The sequence below is a fragment of the Pteropus alecto genome, unplaced genomic scaffold (assembly GCF_000325575.1).
Source record: "Pteropus alecto unplaced genomic scaffold, ASM32557v1 scaffold270, whole genome shotgun sequence".
NCBI lineage: Eukaryota > Metazoa > Chordata > Mammalia > Chiroptera > Pteropodidae > Pteropus > Pteropus alecto.
The window spans coordinates 4,802,956-4,813,054 of record NW_006430735.1 but is presented as its reverse complement, the minus strand read 5'-3'; the positions used below and the strand labels follow the sequence as shown (position 1 = coordinate 4,813,054).

Below are 10,099 nucleotides of genomic sequence, written 5' to 3'. Positions count from 1 at the left end.
CCATCCCTAAATATATCAAGGCGAACAAAGTTTTAACTAGTTTTGCTTAGATTATATGGTCTTTGTTAGATACTGCAATTGGTGTCAGACCCACTATATTCCGTGTCTGAGAGTGATATTAAGAGATTCTCAGTCTATGGCTATGCCACCCTGAACACACCTGATCTAGTCTGATCTCAGAAGCTAAGCAGGGTCGGGCCTGGTTAGTACTTGCATGGGAGACCACCTAGGAAGACCAGTGCTGTAGGCGTAAAAAAAAAAAAAGAGAGATTCTCAAAAAGAAAACCAGAGAGCTATCAACAGCAAACAGAATAGGGAACAGGGCTGGATAAGCAAAAAAAGCATATGCCTTCTATTATATCCTAATGTTAGGGCTTACAATAGAACGGCGGTTTCAAAAGTAAGAACAAGAGGATTTTCCGTGTGGATGAAAAAAGGAATCAGGTTGCTCATCTAGAAAAACAATTAAATTTCTCTGGCAAAATTTGTGATTTAGGATAAAATAGTCAAAATTACATCAGACAAGATTCTGGAAGAAATTCTGAAGAAAAATGACATTGTTCTTAAATGGAGGACAAAGATGATGATCTCATTGGATTTTTTCAATTCTCATTTCACAGTGCACACACTCAGTAGACACTCAATAAATATTTTTATTTGATTCCTGTGATTTTATACTCAGAGTGAAAATTAATCTCCATGTAATTATATGAGAACCAATTAAGGTAACAGAGTTATTCCTAAGATACCTAATCAATAAAACCTGCAGGTGTCCTTTGAATTAGATTAGGATATAAATGAATACATATTTGTGCCTCAATATACTATGCTAACTTAAAATTTCTCCTAGGCTTTAAATTATTTTATTTCGTTTTCATAGAAAAAAATTAGACCAGGACTGGATGACATGAACAAATTCCCCACAGTCACGTTTTTTACTCCCCAAATTAACTACTTAAGCATGTATGTAAAATAACTGATACAGCCGCACTGGATCCTGTCATATTTTCTAACATCTATAGGTATAAATAAATGCTCATTGAATTAAGTGATGAGATGATAACAGCTAAAAATGTCAAACTGACCATTCCGAAACCAAAGACTATTCAGTCCTTTAAGGATAGACTTCCGAGCTGTGTCACAGGTGAAGAGTGAAAAGAACAAGGTCTTTGGAGCCAACGAGCTTTGAATGAAAATTTCATCATCCCTGCCACTTTGAGGAAATCACTTAACTTCTCTGAGCTTCAAATTTCTCATCAGTAAAATAAGGATAACAATACCCATCTTGTAGAGTGTTATCAGGATTTGATGAGATACTATATACGAAGTGACCAGAACAGAGTACAACTTCAAAAATGGTTATCATATTTATATTTTTCAAGCTTTTTATAAAGCTTGATATTGATAAACATTTTCAATGTCTCAAAAATCACCCTTGAGTCAAGATATTATATCTAGGACTTACAAGGACAAAAATATTTTGAGAACTTCTTTGTATACAGAAAAAAGGATTTGATAAAAGGAAAGTCATAGCTATCAAGTACAATTAGGTTAGTCATTAATAACTTCTAAACATTTTTAAATGAATATATTAAATATATATACACATACACACATACATATATATATATATACATGTATGTACACATATATGTGTATATGAAGTTCTTACATCACATTAGTGGTATTGAATGCAAATTTATTTCACTTACTCTTATCTATTTGTAATAAGGAAAAACAAATTAGAACACAAGCAAAAATTACATTTACTCTGGAAAAGAGAAGAATGACTCTTCATTGACCCAAACCTATCATTTTTATTTAAAATTCAATGTAAGCAAGCAAAAAAAGCAGAGAATTTAATCTTGGGTACCACCTAAGAATTTAATATAGAACTTATAGATTCATTAAAGAAAATTTGTGATTTCAAAGCTGCTGGTTATTCCCTATGATCCCAAAGGTGAACTATTCTGTTAAGAACATATAAATAGGCATTTCAGTTATTAAAGGCAAAACAGTACCTAACCTAGGGTGAAGACTCTGAGATTAAAAAATAATAATAATAACAGGAAGTTATCACTTTGATGTTCTGAATTTGGGTCTTGGGGAGCTTCCCTAGATTCAGAAAAGAGAAGATGGAAAAAAGGGACTGAGCGTGGAGAAAGTAGTATCTGGCAACATGACTGCAGCTCTATGAAAGGAGAGAGCCAGTCGAAGCCCCCAGTGGTAGACACATCAAACCTCTTTTAGGAATCAAAGACTCATTCTCCCAGCTACTAGGAGTATTGTGGAAAGAAAGCACTGAATTGTTAGCCCTCTTGGGAAAGAGCCTAGGAGGAGGATCGCACCGCCTCACCCAATGGTATGTTCTCTCTTTCTGGAGCAACTTGCTTCCAATGACATTGCAGTTTAAAGGCCTGTACTTTTTGCCCCAACTTGAAACAACTTTGAAGGGCCATCACAGGTCAGAGTTCTCCATGGAGTCACATGAGGCCTTCTTTAAGATGTGTCACGGCCCAACTTCTGCCTCTGCCTAATCCTGCTTCTTTGTCTTCCCCTCCACAGTTTTTGAACCCAAAGGTACACCCAATTCTGCATACAAATATTTGTCTTAGACTCTGCTTCCTGAAAATCTCTATCTGTAACATCTCCCTGTGGTGGGGTTAGATGAATGCTTTTAAGAATAATGATTCTGATATTTAATTTTAAATGCTATTTTTTTTTCTGTACTTCTGGACTCAGGACACTTGGAAAATTAGCTCCAGAGAAGCTGCAGGCCTACTTTTTTTTTTTATCAGCTTTTTCTCATTTTGATAGAAATTGTAGATTGATTTGCTTGAATTATATCTAGCATTATTCACATCCTGGAGCCTTACAAAAATTGGAAAAATAGTATCGACGTCAAGAATTTCTATAAATGTGGTGACATATTGTAAGCTCTGTTTATAACCAAATTTATTCATTTTTGTTTCCTGAGAGAAAGTAAATTCTGGTAGGTATACACAATTTCTGCCTTTGTGATTGATAAATCCTGGGCTCTTTCCTGGAAAATTTGTGCATGACTTCACAGTCAAAACTGACTTTCAATATATTGGAGAATAACAAAAGTATTGTCTTTAAATTTTTTGTAAAGGCTAGTGTAGGGGTTTTATACAGCATACCATACAGAAATGCTTCCAGAAACAATTTCAAATTACATAGTCTCAGCTACTGTTGAAAGTCTCTTCCATTCTCTATAGTCCGTGTTTTTCTCTGTTTTCTGTTCATCCTTTCATGTCTACCCCTGAGCTAATGGGCTCAGCTTACAACTACTCCATTTGGGGCACCTCTTGTAACCACCACATCCATTTTTCAGGAAACCTATCCTTCTTTTGCTTTCTTTCTCTCTTCTCCTTCAACCTCAGGGCCCATTATTTGTTTAACCTTATCCTTTGCTTCCCTGTCCTTGTTCAATAACTTGCCTGCCCCTATGCTCAGTCTGTACCCAGGTTGTAAGTGTTGGGATGCAGAGAGTGTTGAGAAAAGGCATTGCTATGGTCTAATCTAAACTCAGAGTAGGATCCCTAAGAGGAGACCTACCCCACTGCCAGGATGTTCTTTTCCTTTGCACTAACCAAGTTATTTTATTAGTTTCTCCTGCCATGGTTTGAGTTACATTACCAAGTTCTATTTCGGTTAACCTAGATAAATATATGCCAGGCTCAGGAGGAGAAGAAAAAAAGATCCACCCCACCACATTGAGAAAACATGTTTTAAAGGGTTTTCAGGCTACAGATTTATGAAGCCAGCTACACAATTTATAGTATTTTTGAAAAATGCCAACACAGTGCAAAACAATAGATTTGCACACAAGTTTTTGAAATTTAAGCCTGTGAAGTGCCTGTAGCTCTAACCTAAACTTTGCTCAGGAAAACTACACCCATGATTGTGCAGTTTTAATAAAGAAGGTAAAACATTTTGTTAGGGGAAGCTACAGAGTTCTATCAATCAAATGAAGGGAGGAATATAGCAAATAATAAGAAAATTTCACAAAAGCCATAATATGTCTGATTGGGTAATATAGATTGCATAGTGCTAGAGACCCATTCCATAAATCAAATCAGAAGTTGAACTGGTTCTTTCAGTACAAATAAATCATTAGTTGATACATTAATATTCACTGCTCTAAAATCCTTATTTTTGAAATATATGTGAATGGAAGAAAAGTACTATTCTAGTTCAGTTTTTATATTTATTCTTGATCTAAAAACGTAGATGATGGATAGATGGATAGATGATAGATGATGGATGGATGAATGGGTAGATGGATAGATGACAGAAAGATGGGTGATTTGATAGATTAGATAGGTAGGTAGGTAGATGATAGATAGATAGATAGATAGATAGATAGATAGATAGACAGACAGACAGATAGACAGACAGAAGGATGAATATCTTGGTGCTGGTGTATGCAGATTACTCTGGGCTACCTAAAGATTTTACTCTACTCCTGCCCCAAGGCTGTTCTCAGCTCTTTGCTGCAATCTCACTCCAAGTCCCTCTATCTCAACACCTACAAATACAATTTTTTGAACCCAAACTCAGAAATCGGTTTTCTAATGCTTTTGTAGGAAGTAGAAGGAAAGTTTCTCTCTTCTGTTTTTCTTCCCACCCCAATTGCTTTTTCTCAGTCTTTTTGAACTCTCTTCTCTAACTCTACAAAGCATTGCCAGCTCCACATCGCTTCTATTTACTTCACTCCTGGAGGCCCCCTTCCCCCCAACACACACAGTACCACAACCACTGTCAACACTGCATTTCCACTCAAATTGAGAAATTTACACTCTGTGGTTTCTTCGAATTGCATTCTCACATATCACTCTGTTTAGCGAAATAAAGGAGCATCCTTGGGTGGAATCTATTTGCCACAGAAGGTGCATGGGTTATAAATAACAGTTCTTATTAAAATTCAAGTAAAACCCATAGGGAAGGACTAACACTAGAAAATAAGGTGATCCCCACACAATTCATCTAGCAAGGCATTTTCAGGCAGACACAGTTTAAGATAGGAAACTCCTACTGCTGAGGCATCAAAGGTGTTAGAAAGGCCTTTCCTCCTGCTGCCCTCCAAATGCACTGGGAACAGATAATCACTAGAACTCTTTTAAACTCTTGGGGAGGGTGGATAGCCTCACTTTGCAAATTCTCAGAGAAATATTAATATTGTAAAACATATACAGATAAGGGTTACTAAGCCTTATTATGATTTATTAAAACAAAATAATCTCAGCAAAAGATAACTTTCCATTTTGACCTTCTGGTTATATTAGGATATAAAAATATTGTCGTTATTAACTTGCTCAAACATCATGGCTAAATGATGATAATTACAACCTTCATCTAAATTTTAAAAATCATCTTGTTATTTCAACAGTTATTCATATTATCCGGACTGCTCTTTCACACATATGTCTATTCATGCTTTCCCTTTTCCCAGGACATTTTCACCTTAAAATTAGAAAAAAATAGAGATTATGTGACTACTTGGATCCAACTTTGCTACAAATCTTGGCCTACAACAAGGGAGTTTCTGTATTTGAAGTGCATAAACAGGTTTGTGCCTTAGATAAATAGGTAGTAGGTAGTAGGTAGATATAACTTTCCTAGAAATTTAAAAGCAGACTTATTTACAGGATTGTTTTCCCCTTGTGAATTTCAGAAAAGATTTACCACATTTTAGCCTAGGAGAAGAGGAACAAAGCATCATGTAAGCCCTAACTGGTGTTACACTGTCTTTGGGAAAGTCTGGAAGTAACTCTTCTCCTTACCATCATGAAGTACCACAGCTCAATAGCTCAGAGTAGAAGAAGGGAAATAGCTAGAAAAGAAGTGAAGAAAAATATATCTGAACAGAAGTAGAAATGTAAATCTTTTTTAACACATCCAGAGGATAACTAAGTATTCTGCTTCATGTTAAGAAATGCTCCCTAAGAGAAGTGTTTGTCTCCAACTGTGAAATTGATTGATGTTCTTAAAACTTTGGAGGAATCTCTCCTGGCACTAAACTTGCTGTTGCAGAGAGTGGCAGGGTTGGGGCACTATCCAGAAAGGGGAATTTAGAAAAACAAACATTTTTCTTGATTTTTCTTTTCAAAGTGCAAGAGAGCTAGAACATGTAAGAACAGAAACAGAAGTAAACATGTTATCTGCACATTCCATTTACAAAGAATGTGTATCTGTGATGGGGGAGGGATCCAGATGTTTCAAAAAGATCTGTAGATAATCTGAAAATGTTGATTCAAATCTATTTTGAGCTACAGATGACAGGATTTTTAGAGCTGGGTCCACCAGATCCAGTGGATGACCTCTCTTCCCTCCTCCTCCTGCAATGTCTCAAATTATAGGAATAGATAGTCATTCAGAAGCCCAGCAAAATACAGTGTACTTCATAAAAGTCAACACAAAACATTAAAATGTCAACTCATAAGCTTTTCTGTGAAGATGGTCTGCTATCCTAATATAATGCATTGAGACAATTCTGATGATTTTCCATGGTACAAAGGTGATGAAACAAACATTAGTGAAGTGTAGAAGCTCACAATTTTCTCTTAACTTTCCACAACTCTCATCCCACTTCTGCCATTTTCCCACACACATAGTCACCAAAGAAAATAATCTGATACTGCCTGCTTAACCTCCATCTCCTTTCTCTGTACTCCAAATGGACAGAGAACAAAATACACAAGCAATCCAAGGAAAAGATGAACCATACTCCAAAGGAGCAGAGGCATGTTTTTGAAAGGATGCAGTGTGATAAGAGAGGGAGTTCATAGGATAAGATGACAGAGATAGAATGCTATCAAAGAGAAAGTTCTAGGCTAGGAGAGAGGAAGGTTCCTCCTGCAAGATAGAAATGCTAGAGAAAGGGAAAGGACAAGAGAGGTTAAGAAGAGTTGTCACAGACTATATATGTAAAACTTTGTTCATGTTTTCAAGAGATAGGAATAAAAACTGAAATTTCTTTGGGTATTGCTGTGCTCTTTAAGAGCAACAAGCTCTAGTCTGGTCATGTGGGTCTTGGCTTTATAAGCACAACACAAACATAAAATAAGGATACTCCATACATAAGTTTCTCCTTTTCTTAGAGTGCCAGAAATTTATCACTATGAGTTTGGTGCCTTGGTTTAAAATGCTGAGTATGAGTAAAGAATCATTCGCATTTGTCCAATAGTTTAAAATCTTTTTTCTGGCATGTGTTGAATGGCAAACTACTTTTTTTTACTTGGTCTTCAAATAATTTATACTTTTCTTCATTACTGGAAAATTTGGTAGAATAAACAAGTTTACATGACCGTGTAAATGCATAGAAACTGACTTATAGAAAAACCCATGTAAAGAGAGACATGTAAAATGTGTTAGCGTACTTTAATCTGCCAAGCATCAGGGTCCAAGAGGTAGGGAGCAATGAATAGTACTGTCTTTTCCCCACCTAGGTTCAAAACATTGAGAGATAGAATAGGAGTCAGGTGTGCAGATTTAAAAAATATATCATCTTTACTGCTTATAAAGTCTTAGGGAGGATAGGCTTAGTGCGAGGACCAGCTAGACTTACAAGTACTTTTTCTTTCCCCACTCCTAGTCCAATACTAGTGAAGAGGAAATTTCAGGAATTTTCCACTGAGATGACTAACCTTGTAATCAGCTAGAGCTCTGTTCTGCTTCTGTAAACATGCTTGCTGCATAGGCCAAAAGGCAGAGTGGCCTCAAGATCAACTGTAGGCTCACCCTGCCCAAGGATTGTTCTGTCTAGGTAACAGATGTATTGCCTAAGTACCTGTTTGAACTGCCTGTAACCCATAGCAACTCCTGCTGTCTGTAACCAGCTGAGAAAAAAAATCAACCAATCAACCAACTGTAATGGCGCGGATATAAAAGCAAAATTGCCCCTGAGCTCAGGGCCCAGATCTTCAGAGCACTAGCTCCTCTGGCATAATAAACCTGGGTTCTCTTTCTCTGTGAGTAACTGCTTGGGTTTTTGCTGGTCTGATTTTAGAGCTTTTGGAATTTTTCCACAACTCTAAAATACAAGAAAAAAGTTAATCTATAGACCAATTGCACTTACTCAAATGTCTGCTTCACACTAGGAATGAGGGAGGAGGGGAAACTAACTCTCCATTACATATAGATTTTAATATATTGTATTCTGCCAACTGAGATATATAACCTATATCACCTATTAATCAAGTGTCTCACCCTAGCTCCTTGGGAAGAAGTGACTTAGGAGTTGGGGAAGGGGCTAGAAGCATGTCTCTAGCGGGTTCTTATTACATGTAATCCAGAAAAGTAGGGGAGATGCATTTTGCTATAGTATTAAGTATCAAAAATAAATCCTTATCTTTTCTTACATTTTACTAGAGCATCTATTAACCTATTCCTTTCATTTTGTGTAACACAATAGTGTTAACAATTTTAAAAATTTAAATGTAATAGACAAGTAGGGAGAAAGTGTGTAATGTGAAGGAAAGAAGAAAGAAGCCTTTTTATTAATTAAAATATCAAAGTGTGAGTACTAGCACCTGTTTTGTTTTTGTTTGTTTCTTTCTGTTTACAAAGAAAACATTTGAGTTTTAAGCAAAAGTAATATAGAGGGGTAGGAGAGTTTGGAAAACCAAGGTCTATTCCAGTCATTCTTAAAAAGTGGTCCACTGTCTACCTTCATCAGAACCATTTGAAATGTCTGTGAAAAATTTGAGTTTTGGGGCTTTACTCCACACCTATTAAGTCAGAATCTCTTGAAACATGGATGGAAAATCTGCATTTAACTTAGTAATTTAAATGCACACTGAGAATAAGAAACCTTCATCTTCTGGTTTTAGAACAGCATGTACCAGGTACCATGACTGTATTTGATCCATGATCATAGCACAAAATTAGCTTTAGTTCTCTTGAGGAGCTACAATCTTCTTCTATTATATCACATAACAAGTCTTATTTATAAAAAAATGAAAAATATAAAACACAAATCAGGGTATAGTGTAAACTGTATACTTGTATAATAAAACAAGAGAAAGTAAGAATATGGGAATAGAAATTTGTGTTAAATTACAAATCTGGTTTGGTGCCAGCTCACACTTCAATGATTCTTTTCATTCACATGGAGGAGATGTCTCTGGTTATGCACATATGATTTTGATTGAGTTTCAGTGCCACTTAGCTACACTGTCTTCAGTTTGTACAGATTGGCTGAAGTGCTGCATATCCCACTTGCAAATCCTTTAACCAGATTAGAAGCCCCTGGGTCTGCACATTGAAAATGATTTTCCAGAAAGGATTTATAGTAATTAGTGATTAGTGGGGTTTCTGGAACAACTGTTTCACCGTCTAAGACAGCTAATCCATAAATGCATTAATTGTATTAGACTGTGTAGGTAAGAAATAAAATCTACTAAGTGGGAAATTACTGAACTATTCTAGTTCATTGGGAAAAATTGTGTTAGTATTTAACTGCCTTTAACGTATAATACAGGCAAATTAGTTTCCATGTTTGAGTCAATGAATTGTAGATAAATATCATTGTGAATTTCCTCAAACATGTGTATAAATATTTTAACATATTTAGACTAGTTTTTTTTTATTTAGACTAGTTTGAAAATAAATTTATAAATATAGAAATGTAGAAAGACCTATAATCATTATCCATGAATAAGATTATCTATCAGTTCCCAGAGACCTACAACTCTTCCAGATTTTAGTTGGTAATGCAAAGTGCCATGTCATGTATGCTCTGCATTTCTCTGTCTTTGAAAATCTGGGATCTTAGAAAGAAATTTTATTAATGCAATGTGTTCCAGTATTTTAACACCAATTACACGTTATCTCAATTGATATAATACTTTTCAGACAATTTTTAGTAATAGAACTTTAGATATTATCACTACATATTCTACACCACTTAGGGATATGAAAAAAGTCTTACTAGCTTTTGCCACTCTCACAGAATTAAACATGATTTCATATATATTCGAGTTGCTCAACAGATGTCCTAGAATTGAGTCATCTTCTTCAGAGAGTATTAGATGAGAGAATGGGCCACCCCACAGGCACTAAAGACACATTTTCC

At 35.7% G+C, this 10,099-nt stretch overlaps 1 pseudogene; it reads left to right on the top strand.

Annotated features, from left to right (window-relative positions):
- The first annotated feature begins 132 nt into the window (after positions 1–132).
- LOC112485263 lies at positions 133–250 on the top strand (annotated as a pseudogene).
- Positions 251–10,099: the final 9,849 nt, after the last annotated feature.